We start from the raw sequence: 18,820 nt of genomic DNA, 5'->3' as shown, positions 1-18,820 counted from the left end.
TAACTGCCTGGGTCAGTGGATGCTCCACCTTTGTGTGTACAGAGATGACAGTGGCTGTCCTCCATTCTGCTGGGATGAAGCCAGTGCACAGGCTTTGGTTGAATAGGATGCCTAGTGGTACTGAGCGCTCTTGCTCGAGTTCATTGTCAGGTCCCATGGTGGCTGTATTTTTTTGCTTTTAAGAGCTTCATCAGATGAGATTAATATTGATTTATGGTCAGTAAGCAACTTGAATTTTACTGCCCTAGAGATATTGATGATAGCTGATGCAGGTTAAGGCTGTGAGCTGTAATTCTTGTGGTACAGGGTTTGATTCTCTCAACCGTTTTGCCTACTGTGTGCCCTTGAGAAAGTTACTTAACTAGATACTGCTCCTGGGTCACTGCTGGAAAGGTCAGTGTGTCCTGTGAGCCCACCTGGTTAACAAATGGGTATTATTATTACTGTTATCAAATACATTTTTATGAACAAAAATCTAAACAAGTACTTATTTATCAGGCCAAGAACACTTTATCTCATTGAGAGAAAGCAGAGAGTGTTTCTTTCTTAATTTTGGTGTACTTATTTTAGCAGAAGAAAGAGTTTTTATGCTTAGACAGCTGATCTTTCATGCCCTGATGAATCACTACTCCTATGCCATAAGGCAGATACAGAAAAATGAATTCAAATATCTGAACAGATTTTCTACTAGTTTTCGAAGGGCAGATGGTAAAAACTTTGCTCTGAAAAGCACAGACTTGCTGTGGAGCTGCAGCGAACTTATCTCTCTAGTGCTGAGTCCAGTTCCCCGATTTGTCATCCCTCAAGTCTAACTGAATACCCCCTTCAAATAAAGGTCACCTGTCTGAGTTGATGACCAAATGAAAGGAAAAAGTAAAGGTCTTCTGTTTGAAACTGTAGCAAAGCACTTTATTTGTTTATTTTATTTATTTTATTTTACATTTGTTTACCGGGATAGTCTGACTGGGTATATGTTAATTTTCAGCGGAGCCCCGGGGAGAAAAGCCCAAGGTTATGAGATAAATAGTAACAGATACAGATCAAAAACATAGTTTACAGTATTTTAGAAATCTCAAAATCAGGTTAGATGCCTTTAAGAACATGGTACACAATTAGATTAGGTAAACAGCGGATTAAAACATATAGATATTTTAACAGTTACAGCTCTTGGCCAACAAGGGGCTGGCAGAAATTGGGCTACTGTTGGCTGAAGGAGGAGAAGAGGGGGAAGGCATGCCTGAAGGCAGGTAAAGGCTAGGACTGTGGTAGTGAGGGTTTGAACTTTGAATGTTGGCAGTATGACTGGTATAGGGAGAGAGCTAGCTGATATGATGGACCGAAGGAAGGTTGGTATATTGTGTGTGCAAGAGACCAGATGGAAGGGGAGCAAGGCTAGGTGTATCGGAGGCGGGTTCAAATTGTTTTATCATGGTGTGGATGGGAGAAGAAATGGTGTAGGGGTTTCCTGAAGGAACAGTATGCTAAGAATGTTTTGGAGGTGAAACGAGTGTTGGATAGAGTGATGTTTATGAAGCTGGAAATTGTTGGTGTAATGATGAGTGTTGCTAGTGCATATGCTCCACAAGTTGGGTGTGTGATGGATGAGAAAGAAAAATTTTGGAGTGAATTGGATGAAGTGGTGATGACTGCACCCAAGGGTGAGAGAGTGGTGATTGGAGCAGATTTCAATGGGCATGTTGGTGAAGGGAACAGAGGGGATGAGGAAGTGATGGGTAGGTATGGTGTTAAGCAAAGGAATGCAGGAGGTCAGATGGTAGTGGATTTTGCGAAAAGGATGGACATGGCTATGATGAATATGTATTTTAACAAGAGGGAGGAGCATAGGGTGACATACAAGAGTGGAGGAAGATGCACATAGGTGGATTATATCTTATGTAGAAGAGCCAGTCTGAAAGAGACTGGACACTGTAAAGTGGTGGCAGGGGAAAGTGTAGTTAGGCAGCAAAGGATGGTGGTTTGTAGGATGACATTGGTGATCAAGAAGAGGAGGAGGAGTGTGAGGGCAGCACCAAGGATCAAATGGTGGAAATTGAAAAAGAGTAATTGTGAGGTGTAGTTCAGGGAAGAGTTAAGACATGCACTGGGTGGCAGTGCAGAGTTACCGAATAGCTGGGTAACTACAGCAGAGCTAGTAAGGGAGATGGCTAGAAAGGTGCTTGGTGTGACATCTGGATAGAGGAAGGACGACAAGGAGACATGGTGGTGGAATGAGTAAGTACAGGATAGTATACAGAGAAAGAGGTTGGCAAAAATGAAGTGGGATTGTCAGAGAGATGAAGAAAGTAGACAGGAGTATAAGGAGATGAGGGGAATGGCAAAGAGAGAGGTGGTGAAGGCTAAGGATAAGGAATATGAATAATTGTATGAAAGGTTGGACACTAAGGAGGGAGAAAAGGACCTGTACTGAATGGCTAGACAGAGGGACCAAGCTAGGAAAGATGTGCAGCAGGTAAAGGTGATAAAGGATAATGAGGGAAACATACTTACAAGCAAGGAGAGTGTGTTGAGCAGATGGAAAGAGTAATTTGAGGGGTTGATGAATGAAGAGAATGAGAGGGAGAGAAGGTTGGATGATGTGTGGATAGTGAAGCATGAAGTGCAGTGGATTAGCAAGGAGGAAGTAAGGATAGCTATGAAGAGGATGAAGAATGGCAAGGCTGTTGGTCTAGATGACATACCTGTGGAAGCATGGATGTGTTTAGGTGAAATGGCAGTGGAGTTTTAACTAGATTGTTTAATGAAATCTTGGAAAGTGAGAGGATGCCTGAGGAATGGAGAAAAAGTGTTTTGGTACCGATTTTTATGAATAAGGGTGATGTGCAGAGCTGTAGTAACTACAGAGGGATTAAATTGATCAGTCACAGCATGAAGTTATGGGAAAGAGTAGTGGAAGCTAGGTTAAGAAGGGAGGTGATGATTAGTGATCAGCAGTATGGTTTCATGCCAGGAAAGAGCACTATAGATGCGAAGTTTGCTCTGAGAGTGTTGATGGAGAAGTACAGAGGTCAGAAGGAGATGCACTGTGTCTTTGTGGACTTAGAGAAATAATTTATAAACTCAAATGCCCTGGTTCAACTGGTCAACACTCCCACCAGAGGTGACAACATATTGGACCTGGTCATCACCAACATGGGTGACCAGTGTTCCACACCGGAGGTCAACCCCTTGCTGGTTTGATCTGACCATAAATAAATCACTTTGGATATCCACATTCTGCCCCCACCCCCGGACAAGAAAACCACCGTGAAAAACTTTTCAAAAGCAAACTTCACGTTACTTAAGACCGAGGTGGAAAGTTTCAAAGCCCCCATGCTGAAGGATAAAGCTGTCCAAGCTGCAAAATTCTTTACTAATGCATTCTATGGGCACCAACAAGAATGCATGGATCATGCCATCCCAAGCAAAACCAAGACTCACTCCCCCAAGAAAAGGAAACCAGTCTGGTGTACTCCTACTATAAACAAGCTATACAATAGAAGGAGGAAACTAGTACAGAAAAGAGTAAAATCCCAAGAAGGGAAGACATCCCTGATCAGTATCAGCATGAAACTATGATCCTTCATAAAATCATCCAAGGCGAGCTTTGAAAGAAAAATTGCCAAGGACTCCAAAGATAACCACAAGGCATTCTTTAGCTATGTCAAGAATCTAAGTGGCAATGCTCAGATCTGCTTGGAGTTAGTGCAGAATGGCACAAAACACACTGAACCGACCGATATTGCCAACATCCTGGCAGACAGGTTCAGCGCAAACCTCACCCCCCTCTCACCCCCAAGAGGGCCCATAACCATACCAGAAGAATGTAGAGTCCCTGAAATCACAGACACTCAGGTTAAAACAGCCCTCTCCAAAGCCAAAAACACAGCATCAATGGGACCGGACGGTGTCCCAGGCTGCATCCTACACGAGCTCAAAGACAAACTAACCCCTCATCTAAACACACTGTTCAAACTCAGCCTCTTCACAGGCTACGTACCCATAGAGTGGTGCACAGCAGTGGTTATTCAGCTCCACAAAGGTGGAGCCACAACAGACCCTGGGAACTAACACCCTATAAGCCTAACTAGCTTGGTCTGCAAGGCTATGGAGTGCATCATCATAGAACTCATTAACAGAGACATTGGAAACTCCAAACACTGGACCCTACCCAGTTCGGCTTTGTTAAGGGTAGATCATGCCTCCTAAACCTGGTGGACTTCTTTGAGACAGTTACCAAGGCTATAGATGTGGGAAAGGTGGTACACACAGCCTACCTAGACCTCGCAAAGGCCTTCAACACCATTCCCCATTCTGGTATTATAGACAAGCTCACCAGCCTGAACATAAACCCCTATGTCACAAGATGGGTTGCCAACTGGCTCATGGACAGAACCCACATGGTGAGAGTTGCAGGAGCTAGGTCCGACTCTAAATCGGTTACAAGTGGAGTTCCCCAGGGCTCAGTCCTAGGACCCCTCCTGTTCGGCATATACTTCCTCAGAGGTACAGGCAAGCACAGGAGGACTATGGCTGACCAAGTTTGCAGACGACTGCAAACTAAGGGCTATAACTGACTCTCTGGCTGATACAGACATCATCCAAAAGGGTCTCACTGAGATGGATACCTGGTGTCAAAATCATGGCCTCAAGCTAAATGACAAGAAGTGCATAGTCATCCTCTTAGGAAAAAACAAAGTACCCACAAACTACCACATAGGTGGTAGTCCCCTAAATACGGAAGACGTAATAAGGTATCTGGGGACCCAAGTAGATAGTAATCTCACCTTTGATAAACACATTGCCAAAGTGGTTAGAAAATCCTTCTACGTGGCCCACCTAATCACGAAAGGGTTCGCATCCAGATCAAAAGAGGTCATTGTGCCCCTCTACTCATCACTCATTGGACCCATCATAGAGTACAATGCCCCATTTGGGATGTACCTTACAAGACACCTGCAACAGCTGGAAAGACCACAGAAGTACCTCACCAAGAGGATCACTGGCCTCAAACAGATGCCCTATGCAGCTTGACTGAAGAAATTACAGCTGTACTCGGTTGCATACCGCCTACTCAGAGGTGATCTCTGCCTGACATACAAGGCCATGTCCAACCCAGAATTGATGGACATGCTCCACCTAAAGAAAACCTTATCCCTGCGAGCCACATGCTCTAGGGATCTAAACCTCACCACAACAATAAATAGGACGTGCTGGAGGGATAGATTCCTATCCCAAAGACTTCCCATGCTTTGGAACAAGATCCCAATCTACATTAGGCAGAGCTCCTCGCTAACACTCTTCAAAAGAAATCTTGACGAGTGGATGGGAAACAGAAAGTTTACCTTGGGGATCACTCAAGTGGCTCTGCTGGACAGAGGCACAGGGAACTAATCTAAGGGGGCGGCAAAAGCCAACACATTCTGGCTAGGCTTATAAATGTCTTTGGGCAGATAGCCTAGTACCTACCTATGAACCTATATGACAGGGTGCCTAGAAAGGAGTTATGGTATTGTATGAGGAAATTGGGTGTGTCAGAGAAGTATGTAAGGGTGGTACATGATCTGTACAAGGGTAGTGTGACAGCTGTGAGGTCTGCGGTGGGAGTGATGGATGCGTTTAAGGTGGAGGTGGGATTACATCAAAGGTTCAGCTCTGGGCCCTTTCTTATTTGCAATGGTGATGGACAGGTTGACAGATGAGATCAGACAGGAGTTCCTGTGTACTATGATGTTTGCAGATGACATTGTAATCTGTAGTGAGAGTAGGGAACAGGTGGAGGAGACCCTGGAGAGGTGGAGATATGCTCTAGAGAGAAGAGGAATGAAGGTCAGCAGGACTAAGGCAGAATATGTGTGTGGGAATGAGAGGGAGGCTAGAGGAATGGTGAGGATGCAGAGAGTAGAGGTGGTGAAGGTAGATGAGTTTAAATACTTGGGATCAACAGTTCAGAGTAATGGTGAGTGTGAAAGAGAGGTGAAGAAGAGAGTACAGCAGGATGGAGTGGGTGGAGAAGAGTGTCAGGAGTGATTTGTGACAGATGAGTACCAGTAAGAGTAAAAGGGAAGGTCTACAAGAGGGTAGTGAGACCAGCTATGTTATATGGTTGGAGGCAGTGACATTGACAAAAAGGCAGGAGTCAGAGCTTGGCATGGCAGAGTTGAAGATGTTAAGATTTGCACTGGGTGTGATGAGGGTGGACAGGATTAGGAATAAGTATATTAGAGGGTCAGCCCAGGTTGGAAGGTTTGGAGACAAAGCCAGAGAGACAAGATTACGTTGGTTTGGACATGTGCTGAGGAGGGATGCAGAGTATATTGGGAAAAAGATGCTAAGGATGAAGCTGCCAGGTAACAGGAAAAGTGGAAGGCCTAAGATAAGGTTTATGGATGTGGTGAGAGAGGACATGCAGGTGGTTGGTGTGACAGAGCAAGATGCAGAGGACAGGAGGAAATGGAAACAGATGATCCGCTGTGGCGACCCCTAACGGGAGCAGCTGAAAGAAGAAGAAGAAGACCAGTTACAACTCTTAATAAGTCACAGTTTCACACAGATTCACAAGCAACAGAGTAAGACTTTGTACAATTAGAGATTGGTTGACAGATTTAACTAGGCAAGGTATACTTATCAGTGGGTAAGGTTAGTCAGGTTTTGAACATGGACATTGCGAGTGCCTTTATTCATAGGTTTATAGGTAGGTACTAGGCTATTGGCCCTAGGACCTATACAAGCCTAGCCAAAAAGGTACCGTGGCATTCGCCACCCAATAAAATTATTTTCCTGTGCCTCTACTGAGCAGAGCCACAGAGGTGATCCCCGAGGTGAATTTCCTATTTCCCATCCAATCATCAAGATCTTTCTTGAAGATTGCTAATGAGGAGCTTAGTTTGATATAGATAGATAGTTTGTTCCAGTGTATGGGAAGTCTCTGGGACAGGAATCTATCCCTCCAGCATGTTCTGTTTATTGTGTTGACAAGGTTTAGGTACCTAGAGTGTGTAGATCAGAGGGATTGGGATTTCTTTAAGTGGACCATGTCCAACAGCTTTGGGTTTGACATAGCTTTGTATGTTAGGCAGAGATCGCCTCTGAGTAGGTGATATGCTACGGAGTAATGGTCTGCGTAGAGCATCTGTTTCAGGCCGGTAATCCTCTTTGTGAGTTATTTCTGCTGCCTTTCCAGTTGTAGATGTCTTGTGAGGTACATACGAAAAGGGGCATTGAACTCTATAATGGGTCTAATGAGTGACGGGTAAAGGGGAACAATGACCTCTTTTTTCCTGGATGAGAAACCTTTTGTGATGAGCTGTGTCATGTAGAAGGATTTCCTGACTACTGTGGCGATGTGATTATCAAAGGAGAGACTACTGTCCACCTGTGTCCCAAGGTCTCTTATCACACTTTCGGTGTTAAGTAGACTACCAACTATGTGGTAGTTCATGGGTACAGAGTTTTTACTAAAGGGGATGACAATGCACTTTTTGGCATTGAGCTTGAGGACATGGCTTTGACACCAGGCATCTGTCTCAGTGAGACCCTTTTATAGGATGTCCACATTGTTAGAAGTTTTGATTATGGCTCATCCTATAGGCCCCACTAGTAGCAAATCTTGCAATATGGTTGTAACAGCTAGAGAGTTTGCTAAGAGTGGTTTTATTCAAGTTGGTGAATGGAGGGGGGGGGCATAGAGAAGGGTAGACAGTAAGTGGGAGCAAGCTACAGAAATTCTGGTGAGTGAAGTTAGGAAAGGTTTGATCCTGTAGAGGGAGCCTAGTTTTTTGTTAACAGTTTTGATAGTTTGATTGACATGGGTATCATATTTTAAGGTATTATCAATTGTGACTCCTAGGAGTTTGGTGTGCACATCTGGGGATATCAGTGTGCCATTGTTGGATTTTATAGTAAAGAATGGAGAGGAGGACTTGCAAGTGAGGCAAAAATAAGCAACTTAGTTTTGTTAGGGTTTAAGATCAGCTGACGGTTTGCAAACATTTTTCAACAATGTTAAAAGTGTTTTGAGTTAGTGTCATAAGATCCGCCATGGAGGAGGCTGCACAGATTAGAGTGGAGTTATCCATGTATTGAATGCAGGTATCCTTGGGAGTGACTGTGGGTAGATCATTGATAAAAACAGAGAAGAGAAGGGGTCTTAGTATGGAACCTTGGGGAACACCTAGTGTAATGGGAAGATGAGTAGATAGTGTGTTTTGCTATAGTACAGCTTGTTGTCTGCTGGATAGGTAAGATTGGAACCATTTAATTGCACAATTATTTAGTGAGAATGCTCTTAGGGCACGGATAAGTAATTGATGGTTGACCATGTCAAATGCCTTGGAGAAATCTAAAAAGAGGGCTGAGGTTAGCTTGTTAGCATTACGGTAGTGGCTAATAGAGTTACAAAAGGATAGGAGGGCTGAGATGGTACTGTGATTTGGCTGAAGCCATGCTGAGAGTTAGCTAACAGATTACTCTGAGTGAGATAGAGCATAAGTTGCTTATGGAGACATTTTTCCATTATTTTGGCCAGTGGTGACAGTATGGCTATTGGTCTATAGTTTGACAGTTCTAGAGAGTTACCTCCCTTGTGGAGGGGAATAATGTGGGAAAGCTTCCAGATTGAGGGGATGGTGGCTTCTGTCAAGGTACAGTTTATAATAATGGAGACAGGGTATGCAATGGCGTCTGTCACTTTTTGTAAATATTTTGGTGGAAGGAGGTCTGCTGCTAGGGTAGTGGGTTTCAATTTTTTAATGAGACCTGATGGTTGATGTAGAAACAGCCTGGAAATTAAAGGAGAGTGGGGTGATGTCTGGAGAAGAATCAGGGTTAGAGGAACTGGGAGCCAGTTTGCTAGCTAATGATTGGATGTCTCTGTAAAGAAACTGTTAAAGACATTTGCAGTTTCCTCAGGGGATTTTAGGTTGCAAGCTGATGGGGTAGGAGTGGAAGACTGACCATGCTGTAGCAGTTTGTTAATTCCTGCCCAAAACCTTTGAGGTTTGTTTTGATGCTTTTGCTGAAGGTGGTGGTAGAAGTTTTTTTTAATCTAGCAGTGTAGATTTTTTAGTATCATTTCTTAACTGTCGGAATTTGATTTGGTCAAGTGGGTCTTTAGATATACGCCATCTGTCCCATGCTTTATTTCTTGCTATGATTTTGGTTTTGGAGTCTTTAGACAGCCAGGGGTCATGTTTAGTTTTAGTTCTAAGGGTGTGAGAGGGAGCATGAGAGTCTAGAATGGTAAGAAATCTAGAATTAAAGTAGCTACAGCATCATCCAATGGAAGAAGCTTTAGGACAGACCAATCGCATGCTTTGAGTACATTCAGGAAAATGATGGCACTGAAGTCCTTATTTTTTCTGACTGATTTATAGGTGGTTTGGTGGAGGTTGTCTGTTTTATGTTTGCTGATGTAAGTGAGTAAGTGGTCACTCACATCATCTGCGAGGTTGCCAGAGTTATACAGGACTGGGTGATAAGGATCCAGTCCAGGATACTATCTTTGTTTTTGGTTTTGTTTATTCTAGTGGATGTGGTAATAAGTGGTGTGTAACCGTTCAGAGGAGCAGTTATTCCAATCAATATTAAAGTCACCTAACACCATTGTTTCATGGGGTATGTACCGGATAACCATTGTAGGAAGTCGTCTACGGCGTTTGAATTATTACTTGGGGGGATGTACACACACACACTAAGAATGTGCTTTTATTTTTGTTAAGTTGTAATTTGGTAATGATAATTTTGGCATTATTGAACAGGGAAGGTTGTTGTGGGACTAGAGTGACATCTAGTATATTTTTTATAGAGGACTGCTACTCCCCCATGTTTCCTAGACTTGCAATCAAGTCTAAGTATGTTGTACCCTGGTGGGACAACTTCATTGTCTTTAGTTCCTGGTTTTAGCCAGGTATCTGTAAGACATAGCACATCAGGTGTGTAGAGTGCTAAGAGGGCGTGGGAATTATGGATCTTGTTGTTGAAGCTCCTGATGTTTAGGTGACAAGTTAGGAGAGAGCAAGGGAGCCTTGCTGTCAGTAAAATGGTGGAGGGGTGATGGTCTGGGGCCTAGTATGACCAGGGTTTGGGTGGATGTCACCATTCCTTATCAGGTTAAACTGAATAGTAATTATGAATTTCAGGGCTTTTGTAATTATTTTATGATAATGTCTGGTTTTGGGGGAGATAGACTATGGTCTGTTTAGTTGATAGCATTTAAGAGTGGAGAAGTCAAGTTCTAAGGGAGTTATGAGATGGTTGGTTTTAACTGAAGTTGAAGTAGTGATGGTTTGGGATATGGGATAGTGAAAGCCTAGGTAGGGCTGGTTTTCGTAGGTGGTGAGAAGATAAGAAACGAGAAAAAGTGGTAAAAGTGACAGTATTAGTCTCACTTTGGACGACATTGTAGTCCTTGTCTGGGGTTTGTTGTTTAGGGCTATGTTTGGAGGTGGAGAGTATAACTATCACAGTGAGGCTTTGGGGCAGAAAGAGGTGGTGGTTGGTAGTTGCAGCTGTCTATGGTAGGTTATGATAGAGGGGGTGTGGTTCCTTGGGCTTTAAATTTAGTACCACTGGGGGTGGATGGAAATTGGGGGCAGTGATGGGCGTGGAGCGAGCCTGACCGCAGGGAGGGCAAGCGGAGTGGGGCTAATCCAGACCACGAGGTACCTTATGTGTGTGTCTGCGAGATAAGGAATTACAATCTGCTATCTGTTAATTTTTAAGTTAACTGCAGTCAATGTTTTTACTTTTTGTAACTTATGCTGCAGATGTATGAGCAAGTTTTAGGTGACAGTTTGGAGCAAATTGTAGGTTTTAACTAGCGACTGGTAGATCCAGTCAGGACTTAGCTAAAGTTTTATTTTTAGAGGGTACTTTTTGTATTTAACTAGCGACTGGTGAATCCAGTTCAAAGTCAAACGTACAGATTACAGGGAGTCCTAGGGGCTGCTTCCTAGTGCTGTGAACCCAGAAAGGTTAAATGTCTGCTATGGGAGTACTGTTACAGGTTAGATATTAACCTTTGTGGGCAGATTAGCTTCCCGTGGGTTTGCAGGCAGTTTGTGGTATTTAATAATTCAGAGTCGAGCAGTGGGGGGATGAACCTGGCAGAGGGACAGAGAGAGAGAATTTGTTCAGGGTGTAAGGACTGCTTATTAGCTTTAAACAACAGTTTAAGTCTCTAAAACACTGGTGTGTATAGCAAGGTAAAAACAGGCTGTGTCCACACTAAAACAGGTACTATAAAATGCAGCACTCTACTGTTTTATAGTTATTCAGTACAGCAGTTCTGCTAGAGATACCATCTGCTAGAAATCTATAAAATGCAGCACTCTAGTGTTTTATAGTTTATCAATACAGCAGTTCTGCTACAGAGATACTATCTGCTAGAAATGGCAAAAGCATCTCACAGTTAGTCAATACAACAGTGCAGCTACAGAGCTACTAGTTACTGATAATGCTAAGATCAGTTGAAACTCATCCAGTAGTCAGCATGCACAGAAAAGCTAATTTTTGCATACACTGGATATAAAACACAGTCGCAATGACGCTTGCAATTCAGCAATCCACCAACCTTATAACACAGAGTTATGACCAATTGTATAGAAAAATAAGCATTTCCAAGCATTTGCACTTTTGTTCTTAGTAAAGTAAGTTGTCCATTGTGTTAAGCACTTACCGCGCTAGGCAGAGACCGGTTTCTAGGTTCAGCAGCACTAGGGAAATTGAATATGGTGCCTAGAGTAGGCGTTATTTGTAGCCTCGGTTCAATGGGACAGAGTCATGTAGCTGACTGAGCTAATCCAGACCGCGAGGTACCTTATGTGTGTGCCTGCGAGGTAAGGAGTTACAATCTGCTATCTGTTAGTTTGTTAAGTTAACTGCAGTCAATGTTTTTACTTTTTGTAACTTATGCTGCAGATGTATGAGCAAGTTTTAGGTGCCAGTTAGGAACAAATTGTACGTTTTAACTAGCGACTGGTAGAGCCAGTCAGGACTTAGCTAAAGTTTTATTTTTAGAGGGTACTTTTTGTATTTAACTAGCGACTGGTGAATCCAGTTCAAAGTCAAAAGTACAGATTACAGGGAGTCCTAGGGGCTGCATCCTAGTGCTGTGGACCCAGAAAGGTTCAATGTCTGCTACGGGAGTACTGTTACAGCTTAGATATTAACTTTTGTGGGTAGATTAGCTTCCCATGGTTTCGCAAGCAGTTTGTTGTTTTTAATAATTCAGAGCCGAGCAGTGGGGGGATGAACCTTTGTGGGTAGATTAGCTTCCCGTGGGTTCGCTGGCAGTTTATTGTTTGTAACAATTCAGAGCCAAGCAGTGGGGGGATGAACTGCGCTAGTCAGAGGCCGGTTTCTAGGTCCAGAAGCACTACAGATAAAACACCATGCACTAAGCACTTCAGCCTACAGATAAAACACCATGCACTAAGCACTTCAGCCTAGACCAGTGATGGCGAACCTATGACACACGTGTCAAAGGTGACAGCATTTTGGGTGACATACCAGTGTTCATCAACACCCGAGTTACAGAGGAAACTGAATGAACATAAATACAAGAAATATGTGACCTTGCACTTACCTATTAAAACTCAGCAACAGAAAAGTCATTGATTGATGTTAATCAAATCAAATGCAGTGCATTCCATATTTTTTTCATTTCAATTCAAAATTACTATTAAAAGTAGGGTAATGTTTTGGTGCACTATTTTAAGCCCAGTTATTATTTTCTCTATTGTAAGTCACTGATTTTTCTTTTACTTTTATAATACATAGCAGCACACATGACTGGACTGTATTTTTTAAAATAAATGAATATGTAAAGAATTGTTTCTCTTTTGTTTGCGGGGGAAGGGGGCATGCCAACAGAGTCAAGCTAGGCATTTTCCAAATTTTTGACACACTGAGCCCAAAAGGTTTGTCATCACTGGCCTAGACTGCATCTACAGTATCGGTGTTCATTTCTGAATGCTGGTATTGTAGTTTAGCCACACTGGCAACTTCTTCTTCTTATTATTTTGGCTTTTCCCAGTTAGGGGTCACCACAGCGGATCACCTGTCTGCTCACGATTGGCAGTGGAGTTCTATGGTGTCGAGTTGCCAATCTGGCGCCCAACCTGCCACAGAAAGCACACATATGCACACACTCACACCTAGGGCCAATTTGGAGTGTCCAATCCACCTACAGCATGTCTTTGGTTTGTGGGAGGAAACCGGAGCACCCAGCGGAAACCCACGCAACCACAGGGAGGACATGCAGACTCCACACAGAAGGCACCTCAGCCGAGGATCAAACTGGAGAACCTCTTGCTGTGAGGTGACAACGCTAACCGCTGCACCACTGTGGCCACCCTTAGCCCCATTGGCAACTGCTGACTGCATACCCTAACACCTTGCACCTGGGGCAGTTGTCCTCTTTCCCCCAGACAAGTTATACATCTGGACTAGTGTATAGAAACAGAACTCAATGAGTATTAATACTTTTGTATCTTTTTGACTCATTAGGTATGACTTGTTGATAAGCAGTTTTGCCAGTCAGTATGGCTATCAGCTCTTCTACTCTAAGCACAAGATGGGACTCAGTGCTTGCAGCTTGATTCACAATGAACTTGTAATCACCACAGATACACAGCACATTATCCCTCTTTGTAACAACATGCATCACCCAACTAGCAACATCTCCTTCAAACCTTCCCAGATCTTTACCCACCTCTTCATTCACTGCAGATGTAAAATGTCTACTTCTGCAAAAGCTTAGAAACCACAACACTTGCCTGCAGGCTCTGACGCAAGGCATATGCCAGTGCTGCTGGTTTCTTGGATGTAGGAATGTAGTGGAAAGTTTGGCAGTAGAGATAGGACAATTCATCATTGACCTGCTGTCTTATCCCAGGGGTGGTGTGGGGGTTACCATTGCTTTCATGACCTCTGGTGGAGTTCAGGAATCTCATAGGCTGTAATAAGTTAATAAATAAGAATAATATATGTCCTGTGCAGGATATGGGAGTGTGCATCTCATGTGCTGTGATGTCAGTGTACAACGCTCTTACAGTTAGTGATCGTCATCTCCACCAGCTATATGATGGCTCCAGCATCTGTCTCCCTCTCCCAATGTAAGTCATTACTCCACAGCCCACTGATCTGGTAGCCACAAGGCTTATCCCACTATGATCTTGGGTGGCCCACCCAGAGAGAGGATATTTTGCCCATTAAGCAGCTATAGAAGTACTTGGGGGTAGTAAATGGGGGCTACTGAATAAGTTGACGGCTTTTGGGGGGTTTTGGGAAAAAGTGACTGCATAAGGAAATTTAGTAGTTACACCCTATTTAATCAAAATAGCTACTTTAACAGCCAGTTCCAGGTCTGACCTTAGCTAAAATGAAGCCCTAGGCAAGGGACTCCACACACTCCCCCAATGTCCACTATTCCCCACACCACAACTCCAATACCCTCTTGGGTCATCTCCATCCTGGCCTCCATCATCATCAAGATTATTTTTCTTGTTTTCTCACACTTTGTTTTGCTGTTCAACACTTCCTGTATTCTTTCAACATGTGCTTATTGGCAAGACTGCACTGCCATAACTGTGGAGAAAATAATCAAGCAAACTGAGGAGTATTATGGGACTGCTACACCCCAAGAAACTATGAGTTATAGATACACTGAGTTGCATTTTAGAATTTTTCCAACATTGTGATCCAGTGAAGGCCTAACAAAAATCAGGAGTAAAGAAAGAAATTCAGTTTCAAATATTTCTTTCAAAGGAAAAAATGAGCTACGTCCAAGGCTTAATGTTTAATGTACACAAACCAGTAGTTCACAATAAAAAGGAAACCGAACATTTGCAAGGATACAAAAAATCATATTTGAGAAATATGCACACCTCTATACTCCCAATAATAAAGAATCACCATCTATGCATCCCCCTAGCAATAGACTGGGATGAAAGTGAAAGAACAAATGGACACAGTCATGCACTTTTACTACTGTCATATGCAGCTGTACTGTACACACATCTATATGGGAGTCATTCATTTAATGAAACATTTGGAACGTCAAACATGCTTTGCCAGCATATCCCAAATTACTTTACAGAAATTCACACTGGTCCTAAAAAGTCCGATTAATGATGGCTTCAGCTGAACAAATGAGAAAAGGAATATTTATTTTCATCCAAAGACAGCCCTCTACATACAGTAGTTCTAGCCACCTTGTTGACTGCGTACATCTCAGGTGTCTGATTGTGATAAACTATAATGGCTACAGCACTGTACGTCAGCATTGTTTCGAACAAACAATAGCCAAGTAAAATGTTACAACTAGTTTCACTCAGATCTCATTCATCTTGGAAAGTCAGACAAATGAGCAGGTGAGAAGCAGGACCACTCTTTTTCATCTCCACAGACAAGCCCTATACCCAACAATCATAGCTGCTTTGCTGTCTGCATACATTTCAGACATCTCACAGTAATAAACTGAAATAATGACCACTGTAAAATGTTTCATCTCCTTTCAACGCATAGTTGCTAGCCAGTCACACTAAAATATTGTAGCATCACTCCTACAAATCCATGCACTGTCCATATCTGGTTGCTTTCCATGATTTAAAAAAAAAAAAAAAAAAAAAACTTTCAGATACTACTGTCAGTTAGGGCTTTTGCATTATTTTCCACAGCAAATATCACATCCACTTTACCATTTAAACTTTGGGGGCTTTGTACTCTTTTACATCCTATGATCCTGGCAGTTTACTATAGAAATTCCTAATCAGCTTCGGTTGACCGTGTAAAATCTCGATCGGAAATGCTGAATTTGAAATTCTGAATAGTAAACCAAAGCAAAAATTAATGCATTGACCACCGTGGTTCGCTGTATTCGACATAGCAGAAGGTGATGTCACTCACTTACTGCTATGCACATTAACATACTGTGCCCCCACACTCCCTGCACATTAAATATACCAACTCCAAGATCGCACTTCAGTAAGGAATTGGGCTAATTCCCTGTTCCTCACTGAAGTGCAACCTCCCACCCAATGTCAGTACGTCACTTATCAAATGATCAAGTGCACAAGTCATCTTGAACATTTGTGCTTGACCTATGTTGGTTCCCTTATATGCCCCTTGGAAACCATGAATTCAACCTTTTGTTTAAGTCATAGTAAACTTATCCAGGCAACTCATCAAGTAAAATGTGGGTAGGCTACAGCAGAAAACCCACAGACTGAGTAGTTAGGTGGAGAGCACCTCCCCCACAAGGCACTGCATGGCAGCTACAAGCTGTTTAATTCTTTATTTTTATGTGCTGCTACAATGTCGTACTTAAGAAATATATATATATATATATATATATATATATATAAATATATATATATATATATATATATATATATATATATATATATATGGTTACCTATCATTTCATCGAAAGTTCATTTCATCTAAAGTTCATTCCATTGAAAGTTCATTACATCGAAAAGCATTTGCCCCCTTCCCCAATGTTGTGCGACCCTGGAGTTGATATATATAGTTAGGGGGGGTGTGGGGGGTGTGGGGGGTGAAGCCCCCCACCTAAAATGCTTTTTGATGTAATGAACTTTCGATGGAATGAACTTTAGATGAAATGAACTTTCGATGAAATGATAGGTAACCACATATATATATATATATATATATATATATATATATATATATATGTCAATCATTAAAGTTCATCTATTTGGAACATAGCACAGACTCAGCTTTCAGCTGTACAAGTTTAAATGCCACAAAAATATTCTTCAAGCATGTCTGAAGAAACAGTGACTAGAGTACTTGCATGTAATAAATAATTGCTAATTTGATATCAACTCTGTTCCCACTTTTTATTATTCATAACAGTAGACAAAATGATTCCTTTTCTTTCTGAGTACATCTTTTAGACTGGCATTTCATACTTTTTTCCCTATGTATTGAATACTTTGCTATGATAATTTTATTTTACTCTTGTCTTGAAGCTGTACTTTACTGTGACTGTTTTTTTAATAAAATCTGTTTTTTCCACAACCATGACAATTAACTTATTTTATCCTTATAAAGTTCTAGGAGATTAAATGTGTTGTTAACCTGATGATCAAACTTTTTTTTATCTTTTGAAGGATTAACTGTATTTCTATAATGTTGTACCCAATACGTCATCAACTGTTACAAAGTTGGTCTGTGCCATAATATTACTGTGGTCAGCTTGGCAAAATGGCTCTAACAGAACACCTGCCCCTCTCCTTTTGGAATCCCAGTATGCTTTGCAAGCCAACAGTTTATGCCAACATATGATACCATGATGACCTACCAGAATGCCATATGCATGCATTAGTAAGTAAATAATATACCATATTCATGAAGTGTTCTGCTCTATGTTGGGTAGGTGTGTGACACCATGGTGACCCACCAGGATGCCGTACATATTATAAGTGAAGAATGTAGCATATCTGTGAAGTGCTGTGCTGTATGTTGTGTAGGTAAAATGTACTAGAGCTGTTCAGAGTGACAAAATCCCCACTGTAGAATTACAGCATAAATGACGTGGGTGCTGCAAGGATCCTTTCTAGACAATAAGCATATATGAGATGTGACAAAATGGTTCCCCTGCATAATAATCACACATGAGAGGTGGCAAGGAGGTTCCTCTGGAAAATTGACATTTACATTATATGGGTGCTGGCAAGGGTCGACCCTGGATAATAAAAATATACGAGAGCTGCCAAGGGTGGTCCCTGGATAATGAACATACAGAAGACGTGACAAGGGGATTCCAAGGATAATATGAGTGTAAGCGAGGTGAGAAGGATGTTCCCCTACACAATAATCATTTAAATAATATGAGAGCTGGGAGAGGGACACCCATGGAATATGAATAGTTAAATTACATGGGAGGTGGGAAGAAGGTTCCTTTGGAATATGAATATTTAAATTACATGGGAGGTGAGAATGGAGTTCCCTTTGACTAGGAGTACTTATATGGAAGGTCGGAATGAGCATCATAGTCTGTATTTTGAAAGTGTGGGTACTCCAAGACAAAAATCATTTAAATTATAGGGGAGGTGAGAATGGGGGTTCTCTTGGATAATAAGCATTACACCTGGTAAAGAAGCATTATATTATAGTCTTTGAGATTGGGGATGTCCCTGGAAATGAGCATTTCATTTTCCACTCTGGGATTGCAGGAGCACCCCTGGAGAATATGCATTGCATTCAAACTCAGAGTGCCAGGGTGCCCCTGGACTGGAAACATTAAAGTCTATACTCTGAGTATACAAAGACAATACACATCACATCATACACTCTGAGAGTGGCAGGGATTCCCCTGGACAATATGCATAACCTTTTACACTCTGAGTGTAGTGGGGGTTCACCTGGACAATGGATATTATATTCCACACGCTAAGGGTGTGGGGGTGCCCTTAGAAAATTAGCATTACATTAGACACTTTGAGAGGAGGGTTTAGACAATAAACATTATATTAAGCAATATGGAAGGTCGGGGTGGTACACCGACATGCAAAAATTACATTGTACCTTACAGTAGGCTGAAAGGAGTGGGTTCCCCAGATAATGAGCATTATTTTACACATTGGGAGACAGATGGGGAGAACCCAGGCCATAAGCACTGATCTGCATGAAGACTGAGCAGCCTTTAGGCACTATCAATCCTGTACATTATCTGTCGAGTATGTAGACCTGCTTGTGTTTCACTACACAGCGATGGTCTTGCTATGCATTCTGACAACATGGGCCAGTCACAACATGTAACAGATGCTACAAAATGCCATCAGTAATAGTT

The 18,820-nt window shown here is 42.2% G+C and overlaps 1 protein-coding gene across 8 annotated transcripts in view; it reads right to left on the bottom strand.

The window, feature by feature from the left end:
* Window positions 1-18,820, bottom strand: part of PITPNM2 (phosphatidylinositol transfer protein membrane associated 2) — a 3,395,372-nt gene that overhangs the window by 480,148 nt on the left and 2,896,404 nt on the right. The window lies entirely within an intron of this gene.

Source organism: Protopterus annectens, chromosome 3.part1, assembly GCF_019279795.1.
Source record: "Protopterus annectens isolate FY-2018-M chromosome 3.part1, PAN1.0, whole genome shotgun sequence".
Classification (NCBI taxonomy): Eukaryota; Metazoa; Chordata; order Ceratodontiformes; family Protopteridae; genus Protopterus; species Protopterus annectens.
The sequence above is the reverse complement of the archived record's forward strand: the minus strand, read 5'-3'. Positions and strand labels throughout refer to the sequence as shown.